Below are 25,121 nucleotides of genomic sequence, written 5' to 3'. Positions count from 1 at the left end.
GCATGCACCTGAGATGGAATGATTTCCAGATCGTCTAGTGTGGCGTCTGTCCGCAAAGTAAAGTCAGGGAGGGGGTGGTTTGCAGGGTTCAGTGTGGAGTTGGAGGCGAACCGACTGGCAAGCATGTTAGCCTTCTCGGTTGCTGAGCAAACAACCTCATGATTACCAATTCCTCAACTTGATCTCTGCATACATCTAAAATTCATTACATCATCACTACATCCTTGCTGGTTGTTTGTAACATATCTTTGTTTATATTATCGTTAGCCTAAATTCCAAAACTACTCTGAAAATTCTTAAATTGACTTTGTCCCTATATTGACTTTGACTTTGACATATAGATGTTTGAGGTCCAGGTTTTGGACCTGTTCATCGTTCCAAGGGAAAAATTTCCTAAACAACTTTGTGGCATGTGTGGCACAGAAACCCAGGAATTTGCATTTCCATTTAGGAGGATGGACAATATAAACTCGGCAGCAATCTCCAATGGGCGTCAAGTCTGCTTTTGAATGCGTTTACAGTCTGTGCTTGTACAACTGCATCTGGGAGATCATTCCATGTGTTGACAACCCTCTGTGAGAAGGTCCCTTTGTGGACATCTAGCCTAGAGTGTTTTTTTACGATTTTGAGGCTGTTCCCCCTGGTTGCGCTGTTTTGGCGATCTGAAAAGACGGCTTTTTTGTATCATAGATCTCATGGATGTACTTGTAGAAATCGATCATGTCACCACGATTTCTCCGATGTCAAAGAGTGGGCAGTCTCAGAGTTCTCAATCTTTCAGAATATGGTTGCTGGTGCGGCTGCCAGACAGAGTGGCAATACTCCAAGATAGGATGCACAAGGCTCTTGTAGAGTTGCACAAAAGTGCGGTGAATGATCCCGACAACTTTATTTGCTTTTGCGATGGATTTAGCTACATGTTACTTGGAACTCAGTTTGTTGTCGATGTAGACGCCTAGGCCTTTCTCATGATCATGCTCTTCCAGTGTTATCACCCCAAGCGAGTTGTCTTTCAATGTGTATTTAGCCTCTGATCTCCTGCTCCCTAGTTTCAGGATGCCGCATTTCTGTGGGTGAAAACGGAGCAACCAGTCCCGTGACCAGTTCTGCAAGTTATCTAGGTCAGCCTGTAAGCTGTCTGTGGCTCCTGGGATGTCACTACGTGTGAATATTGTAAGCACTAGTCAATTTTCGATGCTTGTATTGCTGTGGCGACGTGAGCACAAATCTTAATAAAAACATTAAAAGGTGTCAGTAATCAGTACAATGCAAGAACGAATTTTAACTTTTTAATATAAAAGTTTTATTTAAGAGAAAATAATTTTTTTCTTTTCTTTTACTCCAGCCAAAGTTCTCAGAAATCAAGATATAAGTGAAATTTTCTCTGTGTATGTGTGTATATTTCCCTACCAAACTACTCTATCAATTTTCAGTCCACAGACTCGAGATTTGATATAAGAGGTATTGAGATTTGGGAAAATCTTTTTAGTCAGTTTTCAGACAGAAATTTGGCTGTCAAGGGGTCAAAGTTCAATGATTTGACATTTGAAAACTCTACCAAACTCCTTTGCCAATTTTCGGTTTAAACACTTCAAATTTTACATGTAGGTTACTTGGACATGGACCAAACTTTTTTATTTGATTGGAGCCAAACAAAAAAATGTTAAGGTTCTAAATTGGGGCCAAAGTTTTAAAGAATTGACCTCTTTGGTCTCTACTAAATTACTCAGCCTGGCTGAAAATTTGGGTGTCAAGGGATCAAAGTCCAATAGATTTGACCTTTACGGTCTCTAGCAAATTATTCAGCCAATTTTGGGTCTAAACATTTGAAATTTTACATAAAAGGATATTCATAAGGACATGAAGCTAACATGGATTCGAGTTAATAAAGAAATTGAGAACATAATTTTCATCTCCCCAATTAACCATTTTCATATGTTGTAGTATATCTTTCGTTTTGATCTCTTGGTCTTACTGGATTCCAGGACAAGAATTTATCTAGTCTGGTGGAGTAGCTAGCTTCATGTTTCAGGGCTATGACAACAGAATATTCTAATTTTTTTGACTCTTGAGTATATATCCAACACAGTTAATCAATCAATAACCATATCACTCCATATAAAAGCATATAAGATATCAACGGATACACACTTCAAAACAATAAAAAGAATATGCTGTTGTCCTAGCTCTAGTTATTACTTGAGGTAACATCATTCGGAGAAGGTGCACTACTCCTCATAAAAGCTAATGTGGGTTAGCCATAGAAAGGAGATCTTACTTGGGCAGCAAATACTGTGTGATTTTGAATATTTGGTCAGGGTTTACTTCCAGGGAAAAGTATCCTCATACCAGGTTGATCTGACAAACCCCTTTACAGAGAGACCTTAGACACTCGAGGACAGTGTCTAGTAGGAATTTAAGTTCCGTGTGTGTGTGTGTTATGTTAACGCACGAGAGGAGAATGAGTAATTAGATGAGTTTAGAGTTTATTTTTATTTCTGGAAATAATAGGGTTTAAAAAATATTAATTTTTTTTTAATTCAATTTTCACCCCAAACAAGTAACAACTAACAGTGCCACTTTGAAGTAGGGGCTACTATCGGGGACATAAATTGCACGGGTATTATGAAGGGAAATGAGTAGCAAGATATCTGTTCACATTACACTTGAACTTCTGCATGTCAGTACAGTTGGGAAAGCAGAATCCCAGAAGGGAGTTCCAAAATCTAGCAGTTCTAGGGAAGAAACTACTGGAGTAGAAGACTTTCTTATACCTAGGGATCTCTACTGTGAAGGGGTGGGATTTGGCTGTTTGTCGGGTTTGTCGGGAGTATTTACATTGAGGGAGTACAAGTGTTTGTAATTCGTTAGAGCATTCACCATTAAAATACTTGTAAAACAGGCAGAGGGATGCAACATTTTGTGGATGGGACAGAGGCTGAAACTTAGATGACAGTTCATGACCTATCAGGTTGGCGACTCTCTTTCGAACCTTGCCCAGGAGTGAGAGACTTGTAGCAGATGCACCAGCCCAAATATGACAACAGTACTCCATACATGGATGAATGGTGGCCTTATAGAGGTATGGATACTTTCAGGCATAGGTAGCTTTCTAGCACGATAGAGAGAGCCCACCTTTTTTGCAGCAGCCTTGGCAATGCTCTCAATGTATCTGTTTCAACTCATGTTCGCTGTGAACGTTAGGCCAAGGAGTTTAAAGGAAGTACTTTCAGGTAATGTGTTTTTGGTCATTGCTATTAGTTTTTCTTTTTTTTTTACACAGTGATCACCACTTATCAAGGCCCGGAAGCCACTCAGGGATAAGGGTTATTGCAAGTACATTACGTTAGTGTGGAGATTTGATGAAGTGTTTACTTAAGGGGGTGGTTCATTAGGAATTTGTTAACATTGGACTTGAAGACATCCAAGTTGTAGTCCGGAGGGAAGCAGGCAGACGGAACAGAGCTCCACAGGCGTGCAGTTCTAAGAAAAGCTTTGTTCATGGAATCCGCGTTTTGATTTAGGCACAGATATAGAGTGGGGGAAATTTTTCACAGTGGATTCAGCTAGACGGGTGTTTTTTGTGAAAGATTGGCGAGGGGGGACCAGGGATTGGAGTTCAGACGAGCACCTGCCATGAAAATAACGATAAAACAAGGATAGGCTCGCAACGTCTCTTCTGTGGGAGAGGGGTTGCAGGGTAGAGAAAAGGGCATCCCCCACTAAGCCACGAAGTCTATTTTGTACTCTGTCAAGGCATGATAGGCTGTTTTTAGCAGCTCCTGCCCAGATATGGCAGCAGTATTCCATCCTTGGACGTACTTGGCTTTTATATAGATAGAGAATTGCATCAGAGTAGTTGTAGAGAAAGTTTCTTGTAATATCCAGAATTATGTGTAATAGGTTTGATAAGTCACAAAGACTTTAGTTCAGATAAAAATAAAGATATCACAAGTCTTTACTATGACCTTTGACTTTAAACAATGCGTGACTTAATCATTCTTATAAACTTCATCCATATTATCCAACTATGGTCACACTGAGTACAGCCCCCCTCTCTTTCTCTTTATTTAACATCACTTTTCGTTTGTCCAGATGACAGATGTTTTTGTTTCACAATCTCATTCTCCAGTTCTCACAATTCAGCATGTCAACTGTCTCAATTGCACTCTATACTTGCTTCTTAGTTTTCCTTAGAAGGCTAACCTTCCTGCTTCTGCAGCAGTTTATTCAGGAGGATTAAATAAAGTCAAGTAGAGTTTGGGCAATTACTGCTCCGAAAGTGGAATTGAGAAATCCTTCTTAACTGATGAAACCATGTTTTTTACGAATTAAACCAAAAATAAAAAAGGAATTAAACTTTTTTCAGTAGGAGGATAATTTCACTCTATACATGTGTGTCCGAGTTGACGAGGGATTATCAGGTATTTATATCCGACTACGTTTGAAATATTAAAATCTGGCGGCAAAGGCATTTTTTCTCCCCAGACGGATTGCGTGTGTTTGCAGCATGATGGCTGAAGCAACAAAGAGGAAGTTAACTTTTGTGTGGCGCATTTTATACTGTTGACGTCAGAACTTTTCGGAAAACCAGTGTAAAGTCAGAATTGTCTCAATGACAAATATGTTCCGTAGGCGTGCGTGTGTGTGAGACATACAATACAGTCCAACATATAACATTTAACACACAAATGGGGATGGGACACTTACTTCCATGACCTGACACGTGACTTCTAAACATGTGTTCTGATACATGCTGAGTCTGCTGTTTTGAAACCTACATTCTCATCAAGGCCAAATTCTGTGTGTGTATGTGTGTATGGTTGTATATGTGGTTGATCCCCTTACATATACTAAGTATATTGATGCAGCGTATCTCTGCATTGTATAAAGGAAGGAGGGAAGAAGAGGAAGCTACAGACAAAGAGGTAAGTTGAATAAGAAGAGTAAATATAATGAGAGCGGAGGAGGAGGGGAAGTAGAAAGAAAAGGGAAAAGAGAAGGAGGAAGAGAGATGATAGCTAGCTAACTCATCTATTAATTATAATTAACCTTTTCAGATATTAGAATTTTGATTTTTTTTTACCCCTCCTCCCGTTCAGTAAAAATCCATTCTTTTAAATTGCACTCAAACTTAACACATTGCGCCCCCCCCCCCCCAATTAGTGTAATACAAAAATATTTTCTTGCATCTTTTCTTCACAAACATACGGGGGGGGGGGGTCATATAGAGGGGTGAGAGGCGATAGATATTACTCACCTTAGCAGTTGGTGTCAAATAGCATGTAAAGAATCTAAAAGTGGTCAATACTAAGTGTGATAGAGCAGTTATAATCACATTGTATATGGCTTATACCTCAACACTAATCGATTAATCAGAGATGAAAATTCAAGATGAAGGCTTTTCGCTTTGAAGAGACAGTTAGGTTAAAATGGTGACAATGCCAATGTAGATGCAGCGGCAGTAAGTAGCTTAAATATATGATTGTGAGTGGCAAGTAAGCTACACAGAAAGATTTGTGTTTCTTTCCCAGGAAATCTGTCAGGATAAATACATTTATTCTTACAATTGCCTTTGATCGAATGAAACACGAACATGGCAACCATTGAAAACCATTAGAGAATACATTGGATAAAGGCAAGTGTCTGTGGTTGTGTGTGTGTGTGTGTGTGCACATGTGTCCAATACTAATCACTCTATTAGTGACTTTGTAGCTGTCGGACTGCCACTCCCTATTATTCAGTATTACTCTTCTTCCCCCACCCCTCATTACATGTATTTCCGTTCACTAATGGCTCTTGTTGTCTTATGGTAATGTTATGGCTCGCAATTAGCCAGAAAGAAGAACAAAACAACGGAGAATAGTTTAAATACATATTACATGAAAAACGAAAATGTTACAAACGAACAGTGTAGGTAATTCACCGAGCATGCGAGAGTCGCTCTGCAATTAGATCCCCAACTGGGATCGTCATGTGTAATGTCATGTTTGGGTTAGGGCACAGGTGGGGAGTGGGGGGAGGAGTTGTTGATAGTGTTTTCAACTAGACTAATAAAATTTTAACAAAAATAATGTTTCTTATTTCAAATTATTTCCTATTTCAAATTTAAAATGGTTGGATCATTCTACTGCTCCAGTAGATATCTCACTGCGGATACAATTCTCTACATGTATAAGAGCCAAGTAAATCCTACGGTGGAGGACAATTACCACATCTGAGCAGGAGCTGCTAGAAGCAAAACAACACCAAAACACATACTTAAATCATTCGTTGACATCTATGCTGATGACACGAACATTTATGGCAACACATCAAAGGCCATAAATGACAAAGTTCTCTCTAATTCTCTCTCCTCTGATCTTAAGCAAGAGGTGGCTGGTCACTTTTGATGCATCCAAAACCAAGTTTCTATCTTTACATCATCAACGCTCTGATCCCCATCTGTTGCCAAGGACGCTGGGAAAATGGTGGCATCCTTCTACCGCTCCAGAACATATCTTACTACTGATGCAATTCTCTGTCTGTATAAAAGCCAAGTACGTCCAAGGATGGAGTACTGTTGCCACATTTGGGCAGGAGCTGCTAAAAGCAGCCTATCCTGCCTTGACAGAGTACAAAATAGATTTTGTAGCTTAGTGGGGGGTGCCCTTTTCTCTTCCTTGCAGCTTCTCTCCCACAGAAGAGACGTTGTGAGCCTGTTTTTGTTTTATTGTTATTTCCATGGCAAGTGCTCGTCTGAGCTTCAATCTCTGGTCCCCCCTCGCCAATCTTTCACGAGAAACACACGTCTGGTGTAAACCACTGTCAATAATTTCCCCCACTCTCTATCTCTATCTAAATCCAAACGTAGATTCCATGAGCAAAGCTTCTTTCTCAGACGTGCACGCCTGTGGAACTCTGTTCCGTTTACCTGTTTCCCACCTGACTACAACTTGGATGTTTTCAAGTCCAACATAAACAAATTCCTGACAAACCGCCCCCTAAAGTAAGACACTCTATCGAATCTCCAATACTACAATACTATCTCATTGATTACTGTACACGCAATAACCCTTATCCCTGAGTGGCCTCCTGCCTTGATAAGTGGTGACCTCCATGTAAAAAAAATAAAAAAAAAATATCAGTGTTAGTACACTTACTGATTCGTGCTATCTTTTAAAATCGTATTTCCAAGTTTAATTAAAGTTTTATGATATGATTTGTTGCATGTCTAGCCACGCGTTTTGTGTGAGACTAGAAAAGGCTTGCACAGTTTCCTTATTTTTATTTATTTATTTTTTTTTTTACACAGTGATCACCACTTATCAAGGCCCGGAAGCCACTTAGGGATAAGGGTTATTGCAAGTACATTACATAGTGTGGAGATTTGATGAAGTGTTTAATTAAGGGGGCGGTTCATTAGGAATTTGTTAACATTGGACTTGAAGACATCCAAGTTGTAGTCCGGTGGGAAGCAGGCAGACGGAACAGAGCTCCACAGGCGTGCAGTTCTAAAAAAGAAGCTTTGTTCATGGAATCCGCGTTTTGATTTAGGCACAGATATAGACTGGGGGAAATTTTTCACAGTGGATTCAGCTAGACGGGTGTTTTTCGTGAAAGATTGGCGAGGGGGGACCAGAGATTGGAGTTCAGACGAGCATCTGCCATGGAAATAACGATAAAACAAGGACAGGCTCGCAACGTCTCTTCTGTGGGAGAGGGGTTGCAGGGTAGAGAAAAGGGCATCCCCCACTAAGCCACGAAGTCTATTTTGTACTCCGTCAAGGCAGGATAGGCTGTTTTTAGCAGCTCCTGCCCAGATATGGCAACAGTATTCTATCCTTGGACGTACTTGGCTTTTATATAGATAGAGAATTGCATCAGTAGTGAGATATCTTCGGGAGCAGTAGAAGGATCCCACCATCTTTCCAGCGACCTTGGCAACAGACTTGATGTACGTGTTCCATTTCAGATCAGGAGTAAAGGTCAAACCCAGAAGCTTGTCAAAACACGGGGCCTCACCCAGACGAGAGCCATCCATCACAATTGATGCCAGATGGGGATCAGAGCGTTATCCTCAAATGGCGTCTTGGCCTTGATAAGTGGTGATGCCTATGTAAAACAAAAATATGATCTGAGGTAGTTTTGTGAGAAAGAACACAACTCTTGTATCTTACAATAATACTACTATGCAATTTCAGAACAATGTATTTCGATTTTATTTCCAATATTTAAAAAAATATTTTAACGGTATTTTTTATCAATACTTAAAATATAATTTCATCGTCTTTATTTCGATTTTATTTTTAATATTTCAACACAAATTTTTACAGGACACAAAAAAATACAATTTTTTAAGACTTTTCTAGACATTTTCAAGAAATTTTCCATATTTTCAAGGATTTTTACAAGTTAATAGAAATAAGGCCCTTTTATGGCAAAACTCAAAATTCAAGGACTTTTTATGTTTGTGCGAAACCTTTAAACCTTCAAAACGTTCGGTTTTTGTTTTGTTTTTTTCCATGACATTCACGTGTTCTTTTTTTGTTTTTCCGAATGTGATGGAAAAATCCTCCAAAAAACGGAATGCAAATGAACGATGTTAAAATTTCTTAAAAAAATCGGAAAAACAAAAAAAGAAATTTTAACATCGTTCGTTTGCATCATGTTCGGATTTTTTTTCGATTTTTTAAAGAAGTTTTAACGGTTTTTTTTTATAACATTACTTCGCTTATTCTTTTGTTTTTATTTACCCCCCCCCCTCGCCCGAACACACACACCTGTAAATACCCGGGCAAACGCCGGGTACCCACGCCAGTCTATATATATAAAAATGTAACTCTTGGTTCGTTCGTAATTAATAGTCTAAATAACCACTGGACGGATGACCTTCCACATTTTGGTATAATATGTTTACTGTACCCATGCATGTTTTTATATATCTCTTTTTAATTATAACATAATACTTAATTTTTCTATAATAAATAGGTAGTTTTCTTTGTACGGATGGGCCATTTTTTTTTTATTTGGGGACAATTATTTCACACCACTTGACATCACTAAACGGAACTTTTATATACCAAATTGACTTTTTTCATTTAAAACTGGAATTATTTCTCATTCGTTAATATATATATATATTTTTGTAATATTTCATGTTTTATTTATATAAAGTACAATTGTTGAATGTTATTCTCTTGATCTTGATTATATTTGTTTGGGAGAAGCACAATAAAAAAAGATTAAAACGGAGCGAAATTTGAATTTCCATTCAATTTTACAACAATCCAGCGCGTACTTCGCAAGTTTTATCATAAGTTAACGATCAACTCATAAAAATCTGGTAACTGAGAGTCAAATCTGCTTAAAATATTGTTAAAAAAAAAATAGAACCTCTCCCTAACATACTGGCAATAATTTGGTTCCGTCCTTCCCTTGAGTGTTCTAATAAGAGGGATTGATTTACTAGGATCTGTATTAGAAGCTGAGCAAAATTATTTAATTGTTGAATTTTTTTAATTTTAGTTAAATTTATTAGTTTGCAATCGCTAAAAGCCCACACAAAATAAATATGGATAAATTCTTAACAATGAAGAATGGAACTACTCATTTAATAATATTTTTTAGGTAAGTGATTTTTTGGCATTTCTATATATACATATATTTATAAGAAAGTCAAAATATATTGATTTTCTTTATATTTTTTTTAAAAGAAAACCGCTTTAAAGAAACAAATATTGCATAATTTGCTATTAAAACTGTTATTTTTTTAAAAATTTGGTCTTTGCTCCTTTAATTGAAAAAAAAATAGGGTTTGAATTATATTTTCAAGTAGTTATAAGCTTAAAAAAATAGTAAGTTGAATTATTAAGGTTCTGATCATCATTTTTAATGGCCACTTTCTGATACACCTATAGAACCTCTCCCAAACATACTGGCTATAATTTGGTTTCGTTCTTCCTTTCAGTGTTTCCAATAAGGGGGATTGGTTTACTAGGATTTGTATTAGAAGCTGGGCACTTATTAAAATTATTTAATTGTTGAATTTTTGCATTTTGGTTAAAATTGTTAGTTTGCTAGTGCTAAAAGACCACACAAAAAATTGAACAAAAGACAAAATTAAAAAGAATGGTACTCGTGCAGAATTTACCCCCCTCCCTCCCCCGCACAGGATTCCAATTAGTTTAGGGTTCGACCGGCAATCAGCGGATTCAGCCGAGCGTTGTTCGAATGTTGAAAAACTAAACCAACATTATATTTATTTTTTTGTAGAATTAATTAATGATGGGAGTATTTTTTCCATTTATTTTCTTAACATCTATTGACAAAAACAATTTGTACATTCTCTTGAAAAAAAAATTTAACTTTTCTCTACTTTCACCTAACTATTTGCAATGTTCATATAAAACAGTCATCTTTTGTTTTTATAATAAAAATTCTGCCAACTTTCTTTTAAAAAAAAGTGCAAGTTTTCCTGAAAAAAAAAAAAAAAAAAAAACTTTCAGCTAACAATTTATGGTAAAAAATTCACCTTTTCTTGAGGGGGAAAAAACAACTTTTATTGATAAAAAAAATTGCAAAAATAATAAAATAAATAAAAGATGCAATTTTTTATGAGGAATGTGTTCCATTTTAACAAACTGAGCCAAAGCAACGGGTGGCCGGGTACAGCTAGTATATATATAAAAAAGTGAAATTGTCTGTGCGTCTGTGCGCATGTGTGTTTGCTTGTGTACATTTCCCTACCAAACTACTCTGTCAATTTTCAGTCTACAGACTCGAGATTTGACATAAAGGAATATTGAGATTTGGGAAAATCTTTTAATCCGTTTTCGGTCAGAAATTTGGCTGTCAATGGGTCAAAACCAATGATTTGACTTTTGAAAACTCTACCGAACTCCTCTGCCAATTTTGGGTCTAAACACTTGTAATTTTAGATGTAGGTTATTTGAACATAAATTTTTAATTTAATTTGAGTCTAAAACAATACATGTTAAAAGGTTCAAATTTAGGGTCAAAGTTTTTAAAAAGTTGACTTCTGCAGTCTCTACTAAATTACTCAGCCAAAGCTACTAACTAAGATAACAAATAAAGTATGCACTAAATACCTTTCCCTTTCTTTTTCCTTCAACAGGCCTGACTAATGTCTAATCTTTGTCTCCACATCAAGAACTCTTTTCACGACTACTATAAAAACAGGTGTGCGCATGAACACTGAACTCTTCTACTTAGCCATTTCTTTCTTCTACTAACGAAGATAACAAATAAAGTTCTTTGTTAAATAGTTAAAATGAGACTTTCTTCGTTGTCTTCAATATTAACTAAAAGTATCTTAGAAGGATGAAGCTAATTGCAAAGTCAAAGTTGTACAAAGGAAATCTGATCAAGGCGGTGAATGCATGGGCTGTCAGTGTTTTGTGGTACAGGGTGGGAATTTTAAAATGGTCTAGTAAAGAGTTGAATGCCATGAACATGAAGACAAAGACAATGGTACACACACACTCACGCATGCATATACACATACACGCACATGCATATACACACATGCAGTCACACACACAACACACACACACATATATATATATATATATATATATATATACACACATATATACACATGGTCTAGTAAAGAGTTGAATGCCACTAAGACAAACTATGTGTCTCTCTCGGATACACATTAATATTAATATTCATCTTTTTTCATGTATCGTGTTATATATATATCTGTAAAGGTTTTCATGGTAATCGCCTAAAATAGTAGAATCCGATTTTTATTGGGGGAGTATTTAATTAAGGATCGTAATCTGCAATAATACTGGTTTTCTTTACTTTTGTATTTCCTTGTGAGGGGCTGAATATCTGTTTTTTTTCTTTCTCCTTCAACAGGCCTGACCGATATCTAATTGTCGGATATCTAATCTTTGTCCCCACACAATGAACTCTTCATGACTATGATAAAAACATGTGCGCGTACAAACACTGAACTCTCATACTACTATATTTGACTCTCCTACTAAAGAATAACAAATAAAGTTGTTTATGAAATGTTAAAATGAGACTTCCTTTCTTTGTTTCTCATTAATTAAAAAATAAATTAACTAAAAAATAAATCGATAACGGAAATAAAAAAGAAACGCTGTATTCTTGTAACAAATTTTTCAAGTGAAAAACGAACAAAATAAACAAACAAGTTGTATTTTCCCTTTATCAGCCATTTTTTCTTTCTTTTTGTCAAACAAAATTGGTGCAAATGAATAAAAAAAACAAATCGTGTTTTTTTGTTAAGAAAATTATATTGAACGAATTGGAATTGAATTGAATTGGAAGTAAGCACTTGATTAAATAAAGCAAACGAACAAAATATACATTTTTATACATTTATGACTATAAACAGTGTATTATTGTCTGGTATACTCATTGATCCGTGCTGAAATAATAACGTTATTATTTAAAAAGCCATTCTTAACATGGGGAGGGGAGGGTGTTTTGTAACTATTCTATACTTCAACCTTACACTTGAATAAAAAAAAAAACATAAAACTTTAAGCGCGGATCAGTAAGTGCATTAACACCCGCTTTTTTTAATAGTATTTTAAAATTAAAATTTTACGATATCTTAAATTGTTAGGTCAAAGTATAGATTAATCACAAAACACCTTCCTCTCCCAGTGTTAAGAATGGCTTTCTAAATAATAGGCACCTCCACAGCTTTGTGTAGAACTTCAGCGTTTTACACAATAGCAGCAATGTCATCATTTCGTGTGTTTACTATTTTCTGTGTTAATTTCTATGGATGGGTATTGGCGCTATAATGGTCAATGGAAGTAATGATTTTTTTTTCTGCTATCAGATTTTCATATTTAACTTGTAAAGCAAATAGACTTTTTTAACAAATAAACACAAACGAGAGTTTGTGTTTATTTGTTTCCCCACTGAGCAAATTAGGCACAAGGCCGTTTTTTAATGTGGAGAGATTGGGGAAATGGGGATCAGCTTCCCGGGGAGTAGGGGAGCTGGGTAGTGACAATTGGTATGAAGGGTTTCTCCTACATTGACCAATAACTGATTACTACAAGAGCAATGGTCTTATATGTGGGGTTGCCCCCACATATGGTCTTTGCTTGCAGTATCTGCCGGAACAGATACTACACTTTTGAACTCGGTCAAAAAGCCAAGACGAGAGTTGATAAAATAAAATTAATTTTAACATTTTATGTTGACACTTATGTATATAAAGATAATGTTGCTTGGTGCTAATGCACTTACTGATCCGCGCTATTCTTTAAATCGTATTTCCAAGTTTTATTAAAGTTTTATGTTTTTTTTTATTCAATTGTAAGGTAAAGTACAGAATAGGTACAAAACACCCTCCCCTCCCTATGCTAAGAATGGCTTTTTAAATAATAACGTTATTATTTCAGAACGGATCAATAAGTGCATGAGTAGGTGTGTCAGAAATTTCGTGAAAATAGTGAATAATTCCACCCCATCTTTCCAAGCTTATAACGCCTCGAAAAATGTAATTCAAGCCCTATTTTTTTTTCAATTAAAGGAGCAAGGACCAAGGTTTCATTAAAAAAAAAAACAACGTGTTTTTTTTTTTTAAAAAGGTTTTAAACTTCGGACTTTACAGGTAAATTTCTAAACAATAGTTCTTTTTTTTGTTTTAAATTTGAATATATTACTTATTGACCTTTTCTCTTCAATTTGTGATATATAAGACTTTGGTAAATAAATTATTTACTTTTTAATAGACATTTCAAAATGGGAGGCGTGAATTATTCGATCCCCTGTCTTTCCAAGCTTATAACTCCTCGAAAAATGTAATTCAAGCCCTAATTTTTTTTTCAATTAAAGGAGAAAGGACCAAGTTTCATTAAAAAAAAAAAACAAAAAAAAAACAAACAACGTGTTTTTTAAAAAAAAAAAAAAAAAAAGGTTTTAAACTTCGGACTTTACAGGTAAATTTCCAAAAAACTGTTCTTCTTTTTAGTTTTAAATTAGAATATATTATTTATTGATCTTTTCTCTTCAATTTGTGATATATAAAACTTTGGCACATAAATTATTTACTTTTTAATAGACATTTCAAAATGGGGGGGGAGCGTGAATTTTAAAAAAAACGTTTGTCTAAAATATTATATTTGGTTTATTGGAAAGAGCATAAAATTTCACATTGACCCTGAAAATATCGTAAAAATAGAATCAATAGAAAAATTTTGATAGATTTTTAAAGTTTAAAAATTGAAAAATACTGAACTCGTAACTTTCAATTAATTTCATTACTATTTTTAAAAATAATATTTCACAATCAATTTAAAGAATCAAATCTAAACGGATTTTTTTTGGCCGGTTTTCGATTTTTATGATATCAATAGACATCTGTTCTATTATATGAATATATGTTTTTGATATTGGAAACCTGTTATAGAAAAAATTTTGTCGAAACTTCATATCGCAGAATATTGGAATTTAATATCATTTAAAATGTTTAAAAAATAATTTTTTTTTTGTTATAATTCAAATAATTATATTACCGCTAAAAAAAATATCAAGAAAAATTGTTTATTTTTTTTTTTTTTACATAATAATATTGATTTTATGTCCAATTTTAATTACAACTTTAAGGTAAGTGAAATAATTAACGGGATTATATATATATATATATATATATATATATATATAAAATCCCGTTAATTATTTCATATATATAATATATATTTTTTTTTAATGGTGCTAGTGCACTTATTGATCTGTGCTGAAATAATAACGCTATTATTTAGAAAGTCATTCTTAACATGTTGAGGAGAGGGTGTTTTGTAACTAATCTCAGAATCTTACCTTTATCTTTATCTTTACAATTTAATAAAAACAGGTCATAAAACTTTAATTAAACTTAAAAATACTATTAAAAAATAGCGCGGATCAGTAAGTGCATTAGCAACTTTTTAATTATTTGATTTTTTCAGCTTTAAAAAAAATGTCGAAATTTTTATCGCCCTGCATTTATTTATTAAATTAAAAAAAATTTTTTTTTTAATTACATTTTCACCCCAAACAAGGCACATTGCCACTTTGGTGTAGGGGGCTACTATCAGGGGCCACAACTACTGGGGTACTATGTAGGGATTTGGGCAGCAATATGTCGGTCCACGTTACACTTGAACTTCTGCACGTCAGTACAGTTGGGGAAGCAGGGTCCTGGAATGGAATTCCAAAGTCTAGCGGTTCTGGGGAAGAAACTACTGGAGTAGAAAGATCTTTTACATCTAGGGATCTCTACAGTGTGGAGGTGGGATTTTGCAGCCTATCGGGTCTGTTGAGGGTGTTCACGTCGTGGGGGCACAAGTGCTTGCAGCTTGTCAGAGCATTCATCATTAAAATACTTGTAGAACAGGCAGAGAGATGCAACGTTTTGTCGATGGGACAGAGGCTGAAGCTTGGATGCCAGTTCAGGGCCTATCAGATTGGCGACTCTTTTGAATCTTGTCAAGGAGCGAGAAGGAAACCAGTTTAGTCTTGGCGGCATTGAACATTACCATCCATTTTCGTCCCCATTCCACTACAGATTGGAGGTCATCCTCTAGTGTTTCTGCCATTTCTTTAGATATGTGTTCATTTGTTTTCCTGTCGTGCCTGTTAGAGTGTGGTGTCATCAGCATATATACCCATCTCAGAGGAAATTTTGTCGGGGAGGTCATTTATGAATATCAGGAAGAGTAGAGGTCCAAGGATAGACCCCTGGGGTACTCCTGCATATTGTTTAGTTGTACGACCGTCGAGGACAACCTGGATTTTTCTCTTATCTAAGAAGGATTTAATTATGTTAAGTATTCTACCAGTGATACTGTATGATCTAATCTTCCTGAGGAGATCCTCATGCCATACTCTGTCAAAAGCCTTAGATATATCTAGAGTTACCACTCTGCCCTCCCTCGCTTTGTCCAGTGAATGGTATATACGTTCAGAGATTACAGTAAGGATGTCAGCTGTGGAACGGGCTTGTCTAAATCCATATTGTTTGTCAGTCAGAAGCTTAGCATCTGTAAGGTGATGGAATAGAGCATGGTTAATTAAGGTCTCAAATATTTTGGCAAAACGTGGGAGGAGGCTAATGGGGTGATAATTTAATGGGTCAGTTCTTTTGCCAGAATTCTTGAATAGTGGTACCACAGAAGCAGTTTTCCAACAGCCCGGAAAGCAAGATTCATTAAGGCATTTGTTGTAGAGTTTGGAGAGAACTGGAGCTACTTCGGCTGAGCACTTTTTTAGTAGCACAGCTGGGATGAGATCGGGTCCACATGCTTTCGAAGTGTCAAGGTTTTTTATGATAGCATGCACCTGAGCAGGGGTGGTTTTCAGATCGTCTAGCGTGGCGTCTGTCCGCAAAGGAAATTCAGGTAGGGGTTGGTTGGAAGGGTCCAGTGTGGAGTTTGAGGCAAACCGACTGGCAAGCATGTTAGCCCTTTCGGTTGCTGAGCAAACAACCTCGTGATTGTTGGTTAGTGGGGGAATTGTTGATTGCTCATTATTTACTACACTGTTGTAGATTTTTCAGAAGTCACGAGTTCCTAGTTTTTGTGCTTCAATGCGTTTTTTAGTGGTTTCAGTAAATTCTCTCTTAGCTGCCGCTATTTCTTTCTTAATGTTACTTCTAGCTTCTATATATTTCTGTCTGTTTGAACTGGACTTATGTCGGTTAAATCTGCGGTATGCATGCTGCCTTTGAGCAATAGCAGTTGCGCAAGTCAAAGTAAACCATTGGGGAGAGTGGGGCTTGCTATAAAATTTCCGCATGGGAACATGCGCTTCGATTGCAGTTTTGAACCAGTCAGTGGTCTCATTTGCGCACTGTTCAGCAGGAAGAGAAAAAATATTTCCCCATGGGGCATCTCTGATAAGATCTGATGGCTTCCCAGTCAACCTTTTTAAAATATCTGGTTGTTTTGAGCACTGGCTCTTCAGTTTTGGCTCTAGAGTTTAGGGCGATTTCTACCATTATCACTGCATGGTCAGCGTTCCCAAGTGGGCTGTCAGCATTTGTTATACAATCATCGGGAACTGTAGTCAAAAACAGATCTAAAAGTGATGCGTGTTGTTCTTCCTGGTCAGGGAAACGGGTTGGAAAAGTAACAATTTGTGATAGGGAGTGAAAGAATCTAAGCAAGTTGTGCGCTAGTGTCGAGGGAGAGTGCTGTGTCTATGCTGTCAGAGACTTTGTTTATCATGGTGCAGTCTTGTGTCGAATAATAAATTGTAAATTCTAATTTACAGAGTTTGGATAAAAAAAAATTCAACTTTTTAATTAGCTCCCAAAATGATTGTCAGATTTTATTAACTACTTTTTCGCAGCAGTAACAGGATAAAATATTAATTATGGAAATATGTGTAGATATGAATTTGTTTTATTTATCATTTTGCGCATATTAATGTATCTGACTTTTGCAAATAAATATTACTTTTTCACAAATATTAATGTGTTTCTATATGGAGTTAAGGTCAGTGGGAGGTTTTGCTTGTGTAAGAAACAAATTATGAAATCACAATTTTTATAAAAAATTAAATTACAAATTTAAGATCACAATATCACCGAAGAAATTATTGCAAAATACAATTCAAATAAATATTTGCATAATAAAAACAACAACAAAAATCAACGATGCGTGTGCATTATACTTGAATAAAATTCAAAAATACATTATAAGTAAAAACATTACCTAATTACATATCATTCCGAAATTAGTAAAAATCCCAAAAAATGACAAAAAAAAGAAGGGTTTGTATTACTGTACACATAGATTCGAAAAAGTTGTCAAAAAACAAATATATAACAAATAAATGTTATCAAAGGCAAGATAAGTTACTTTTCTACCTAACTGGATATATTTTTTGTGTTTTTATTCAATGTAACATGTTTTATCAGCTCGAAAACCATACAGTGTTTACCGATGTATTGGAACATTCAAGATGGCGTCTGATTCTCTCTTTAACACGGTAAGTTTGGGAGAAGGTGTTATAAATAAAAAACCGGATAAAATACTGTTAAAAACTCGCTCAATATATGTTACCGTGACATAGGTTGACATATATTCGGCGGGTTTTTAATAGTATTTTGTATAGTTTTTTATTTATAACACCTTTTTCCAAACTTACGGTGTTAAAGAGGGTGTGAGAGACGCCATCTTGAATTTTCCAATACATCGGTAAACACTGTATGTTTTTCGAGCTGAATAAACATGTTACATTGAATAAAAACACAAAAAATGTATCCAGTTTGGTAGAAAAGTAACTTATCTTGCCTTTGATAACATTTATTTGTTATATATTTGTTTTTTGACAACTTTTTCGAATCTATGTGTACAGTAATACAAACCCTTCTTTTTTTTTGTCATTTTTTGGAATTTTTACTAATTTCGGAATGATATGTAATTAGGTAATGTTTTAATACAAACCCAAAAAAACATATCATAAAACTTAAACCCTAACCCCAAAAAGGAATTCTTAAAAAAAAGATCTAAAACTTTTAGATCTTTTTGAGCATTTTTTTTTTTTTTTTTTTACTAAAACAAACAAAAAAAAAACATCAGTCACTTTACATTTGAGGTCGTCCAGTAGGAACTTTCCTCATCTTTTTTAAGGAGGAGGAAAGACACCAATATTCTGCTTATATTTTTTTCGTCACATTTAGATTTTACAACATTTACTTAGCCAGGCATGAATTAAATTAAAAACTGAGTAATGGCAAATTAGGCTGAAAAGAAATAGGAGCAATACGTAATCTGAAATCAAGAAAATTTCATGGCTGAAATATTTACCAGTTGTTCTTTTATCGACTACGAAGCATTTTAAGCGATACATGGTTAACAATTCGGTTTTTTATATTTCAAGCAGTCGACTTCATATTTAAAATAATCTATTTCAACGAGAGTAGATATGCATAAATTCAATGCACGGATAGAAAATTGAGGTTTAAAAAGTTCTTCTGTCATCTAAATAAGCTAATAGTGGTGTCCCCTCCCCACAACTACCTCGATGATAAAAAGAAAGAAAAGAATTAGTCAGGGAATTGTTTTAAAATAAGTGAATCAAGAATGGTTAAGATGTGTGAGAAATAAAAATAAAATAAAACTACGTAGAATGATATGAGCACAAACGAAAAAAGAGGGTTAGATTGGATTGACTTTAAAACTTTTAGTTTTTATAACATGAAACGGGGGGGGGGGAGGAGACACCTAAAAATCTAAAAAAAAAAAAAAAAAAAAAGGTCGACCTAGACGAGAGGATCCAAAATGGCCGACCAGGACTGAGATATGACACGTGCCGTTGTTTCCTTAATAAATTATTTCAGTTAGGAAGAAATATCTCATGTATTAATAAATGTTAAATAATAATGAAACCTTACCAAAACAAAACGAAGTAAAAAAAAAAAAAAAATATCTGACAATTCATCGGCTCTAGCTGAAATAATTTATTAAGGAAACAACGGCTCGAGCTTATACTAATAAATAGCAACTTACACACAAATAAATGTTAAATAATAATGAAACCTTACCAAAACAAAACGAAGTAAAAAAAAAAAAAAAATATCTGACAATTCATCGGCTCTAACTGAAATAATTTATTAAGGAAACAACGGCACGTGTAATATCTCAGTCCTGGTCGGCCATTTTGGATCCTCTCGTCTAGGTCGACCAAAAAAAAAAAAAAAATATCCTCCAATATATTTAAGGAAACCTACTTTTATTATGTAAGTTGGTACCAAGTGCACTTACTGATCCGTGCTATTTATTTTTAAATCGTATTTAATTAAAGTTTTATGGTGTTTTTTTTTTTTTACTTTTTTATTCAATTGTAAGGTTAAAGTATAGAATAGTTACAAAACACCCTCCTCTCTCCATGTTAAGAATGGCTTTTTAAATAATAACGTTATTATTTCAGCACGGATCAATAAGTGCACTAGTACCTGTAAGTTTATTAATGAATAAATATCGAAAATGTCAGGAAGATATGACTATTATTTGATTATTTTTGCTAGATTTTTAAAACATGGGTATGTTTATGGCTTCAAAAACATCACTACATAGGAACGGTGTTTTAAAGCGTTGATAATGTAAACACGATTTTTGTCTCCCATTTTGCTACTTGCACAGTTTAATCAAGACATTAAAAAATGAAAATATCGAAAAAAAAAAAAGAAAAGGCTATATTGTACGTATCTGTTTTGGACTGAGGATCCGCAAAAAAAAATTTCACTTTTTTTTTTTTTTTTTTTACAAAGGTATCACCACATTATCAAGGCCAAGAGGCCACTCAAGGATAAGGGTTAAAGAGTGTACAGTAGAAATTGGACAATATAGTAATCATTAGTAATGAAAATTTGGTAAATTTGATAACTTATAAGTTATATGGAACGGCTCATCAAGAACTTATTTACGTTAGACTTGAAGACAACCATATTGTAGTCAGCCGGAAAGCAGGAAAACGGAAGACAATTCCACAGGTGTGCAGTTCTAAGAAAGAAGCTTTGTTCATGGAATCTACGTTTAGGTTTAGGCACAGATAAAGAGTGGGGAGAATTATTGATAGTGTTTACAGCTAGACGAGTGTTTCTTGTGAAAGTTTGGTGAGGGGGGACCATAGATTGAAGCTCAGTCGAACACTTTCCATGAAAATAACGATACATCAGAGACAAACTCACAACATCTCTTCTGTGAGACAGAGGTGTCAGGGAAGAGAAAAGGACATCTCCTACAAGGCTACGAAGTCTATTTTGAACTCTATCAAGGCAGGACAAGTCCTTTCTAGCAGCTCCTGCCCAGATGTGGCAACAGTATTCCATCCTTGGACGTACCTGGCTCTTATATAGATAGAGAATAGCATCAGCAGTGAGATATCTACCGGATTGATAGAAAGATCCCACCATTTTTCCAGCGGCCTTGGCAACAGATTTGATGCTTACTTTGATAAAGTATTTTTTTTTTTTTTTTTACAGTGGAAAAACATGTTCTTATGACAGCACGTTGAAGCCAGTCATTGTAAAATTGGTTGAACATGCCACGGGGAGATAACTCCATGTAAAGCGCCGACACTCCCTCCCCATCTTTAATACTAGTTTTTCTTCCTAAAATTAAACCTTTTGCTCGGTATCATAACAAATTGTTTTTTCGCTGTAAAATAAAAAAACTACTTTATGAAATTAAGTGAAATTTTTGTTTGGAGAGCTTCGTTCCATAACAAATACATACAATATAACCCTTTTTCCATATTTTCATTTGGTACTAGTGCACTTATTGATCCGTGCTGAAATAATAACGTTATTATTTAAAAAGCCATTCTTAACATGGGGAGGGGAGGGTGTTTTGTAACTATTCTATACTTTAACTTTACAATTGAATAAAAAAAAAAAATATCATAAAGCTTTAATTAAACTTGGAAATACGATTTAAAAAATAGCGCGGATCAGTAAGTGCACTAGCATCTTTCATTTTTTTTAATGTCTTGATCAAACTGTAGAAGCACCCACATTTGCAATATTTTTGTATGCTGTAAAAAAAACTAATGGTAAATTTTTAGTTTACCGACCCCTCGGCATTTACCTTTAATTTGTCGACTTTTAAAAGTTTTTGTGTATGCTGAGAACGAATATCGCATTTATTTTTTGCGCAAACACGCAGTTATCCATATTTAAAGACATTCAGTATCCAACGCAATCTATAATTTTTAATGGCGGCCATCTTGTTTTCTAATAACGAAAAAACGCCAAAATAAGCTAAATATGCCACATGCAACTGGAATCCCCCTCCCTCCACCACCGGCATTGGCGCAAAAAAAAAAAAAAAAAAAAAAAGAAGGTTTATTGGAGGGGGAAGGGGTAAATTCCAAGAAATCTTGAGCGAAAGGAAAGAACAAAGACAAAACCACAAATTAAAAACAGTATTTAAAGAAATATTTATTAAAATAAATTAAAAGGTAAATATTTGACCTTACAACAGAACACCGACCACTAATTTCTTTTTTTTAGGGATATTCGATGTTGCTGGCCACAAATCTGTCGCAAATTTCCGGTTTGCATGGTATTAAACCCATTTAATTGATCTAAAATAATGAAGTTTTCACGAGCAGTTTACAAAAGCATATATTATGTTTTTCGTTCTTTGGGGGGGTATTCAATTATAGAACTTGTGTTGTTTAACAGGTGCTTCTTCAGTTTAATTAACTTTTTTTCCATGGAGGGGTGGGGGCAGGTGTGTTGTTGCGGCTACCTGTTAAACGACACAAGTTCTATAATTCACCTTTAATTTGTCGACTTTTAACGGTTTTCGGGTACATTGAGAACAAATATCGCATTTATTTTTTGCGCAAACAGGCAGCTATCAATATTTGAAGACATTCAGTATCAAACATTTCACTATTGTTTTTGCTGGCGGCCATTTTGTTTCTCATTTAAGAAAAACGCCAAACTGAGCCAAAAGAGCCCAAAACATGACCCCCCCCCCAAAAAAAAACAAAACAAAACCTTTTTTGGCTTCAATGCCGAAATGACAACCCCCACCCCCATCTCTCCGGATATTTTTCAGTTTTCCGATATCGAAACGGACAATCTTTTTTTCACTTTCTTAGTTACATTAATTTTTTCGGTACTCATGCAGAGAGTGATCCGTGTTGAAATAATGTTATTATTTAAAAAGCCATTCTTAAAATGGGGAGGGGAGGGTGTTTTGTAACTATTCTGTACTTTAACCTTACAATTGAATAGACACCGCCAAAAAATGGCCGAAAAATCAAGTTGTTTTTTAAAATGAAATTACATTTATTCAAATCCATTATTTCTGAGTAACTTTTTTTTTACCAGAAAGATAAAACCCTGAATTTTATCATATAGAAAACAGAATAATGTAAAAATTTTTCTACTATTTTTAATTAAATTTTAAATGTTAAATTTTCCCAAAAAGTTAACAATTGACATTTTTTGTCTTGCACAAAAAACGTATATAAATAGTTAAAAAAAAAGAAGGTTTTTGAAATAATTAATTTATTTGTTGTCTAAGATTTAGGGTGATGAGAATATGCAAAAATATTATAATATAAGTACCTGGATTTCAAATAATTCCACTTATTCATATAGGCAACCAGTTACTTCGCGTCAATTTAGACAAGGTTTACATTTGTACTTGATAAAAAGCAAACTATGCCAAAAAAAAACTTATTTTTCAGTGACGAAAATTTCAATGTTTTATTAATGCTGAGGCTGGCCAGTACCAGATGAGTGACCATTTGTATGAGTTTGGTTTTTAATGTGTATGTGTGTGGGGGCTCAGGCTCCCCAAAATGGGGGGAGTGGATTTAAAGCAGAATAAAAAAAAAAATATTTCAGCGCGTTTGGTCCACTTTAGTCGAAAGGTGGAAAACGTTTTCAAACGGGATCGAAAAAATGATGCTATTTTTAACACAAAGGGCACAATATTTATCGAATTTTTTTTTTATTTGTATCGATTCTTCAAAACATGCCCTGTTTAATAATGGTCATGCATTATTCGGCTCGCTAAAAAGAAATTGTTAATTTATTTATCAAAAATTTTTAAATGGCTTTTTTCGTATAAATATTTAAAAAAAATTTTTTGTTTTGTTTTGCTTAACTTAAATTAATTATTTTACTTAACATATTCACTGAATTTCACAATTCAAAACTCAAAAGCGGGATAATTAAACACAATCGAATTTCTGATATTCAGACATCAAAATAAGGTATGCAAACAAGTTTTTTTCGGGTTTGTATTACTGTACACATAGATTCGAAAAAGTTGTCAAAAAACAAATATATAACAAATAAATGTTATCAAAGGCAAGATAAGTTACTTTTCTACCAAACTGGATATATTTTTCGTACTTTTATTCAATGTAACATGTTTATTCAGCTCGAAAACCATACAGTGTTTACCGATGTATTGGAACATTCAAGATGGCGTCTGATTCTCTCTTTAACACGGTAAGTTTGAGAGAAGGTGTTATAAATAAAAAACCGGATAAAATACTGTTAAAAACTCGCTCAATATATGTTACCGTGACATAGGTTGACATATATTCGGCGGGTTTTTAATAGTATTTTGTATAGTTTTTTATTTATAACACCTTTTTCCAAACTTAGGGTGTGAGACGCCATCTTCAATTTTCGAATACATCGGTAAACACTGTATGTTTTTCGAGCTGAATAAACATGTTACATTGAATAAAAACACAAAAAATATATCCAGTTTGGTAGAAAAGTAACTTATCTTGCCTTTGATAACATTTATTTGTTATATATTTGTTTTTTGACAACTTTTTCGAATCTATGTGTACAGTAATACAAACCCCCAAAAACATATCATAAAACTTAAAGTTTTAAACTTGGAAATACGATTAAAAAAATTACGCGGATCAGTAAGTAGCACCTATTAAATTACAGTTACGTCGTGTGGGGGTACCTATTATGAATATTAACATTATTATTTCAGCACGGTAACATAAGTGCATAAGTACCGTAATTCTAAATTAGCACCCTTTTTCTTTTTATTTTTACATTTAAATGTGAAAACATTGAAATAGAAAAATAATACACTACGGTTAAATTAAACTTCATTATACTTGCGTTGATAAAGACTTCCACCGGTGCTTCCGACGGACGGTGAAGACCGTAAAAAGTCCCTCCTAATTTTTGTCCAACAGTTAAAGCAAAAAAACCAAAAAAAACCCGAGGTGTTATTTCACCATAAAACGATTTTTTTTTTTTTTTTTTTTTTTTTTTTACTTTGAAATGTTTTATTTGATGCTAATGCACTTACTGATCCGCGCTACTTTTTGAATCGTATTTCAAAGTTTAATTAAAGTTTTATGATATTTTTTTTTAATCCAATTGTAAGGTTAAAGTACAGAATAGGTACTTAATCCAATTGTAAGGTTAAAATACTTTAATCCAATTGTAAGGTTAAAATACTTTAATCCAATTGTAAGGTTAAAATACTTTAATCCAATTGTAAGGTTAAAGTACAGAATGGCTTTTAGGGTTTAAATGCTAATAAAACAAATAATTCTATACAAGCTTCTGAAATGACGAACACAACAACTTCATAAAATGTAACACAAAAAAAGTTTATTAAGGA

General features: G+C 34.4%; 1 long non-coding RNA gene across 1 annotated transcript in view; it reads right to left on the bottom strand.

The window, feature by feature from the left end:
- LOC145270373 (uncharacterized) overlaps positions 1-24,748 on the bottom strand; it is a 31,699-nt gene extending 6,951 nt beyond the window's left edge. The window contains exon 1 of the long non-coding RNA XR_013865326.1: positions 24,584-24,748. This is a non-coding gene — a long non-coding RNA (uncharacterized LOC145270373). The remainder of the gene's footprint in view (positions 1-24,583) is intronic.
- Positions 24,749-25,121: the final 373 nt, after the last annotated feature.

Source organism: Euprymna scolopes, chromosome 46 (genome assembly GCF_053919585.1).
Source record: "Euprymna scolopes isolate OS-2025 chromosome 46, ASM5391958v1, whole genome shotgun sequence".
Lineage (NCBI taxonomy): Eukaryota > Metazoa > Mollusca > Cephalopoda > Sepiida > Sepiolidae > Euprymna > Euprymna scolopes.
This window is presented reverse-complemented; position numbering and strand designations above follow the sequence as displayed.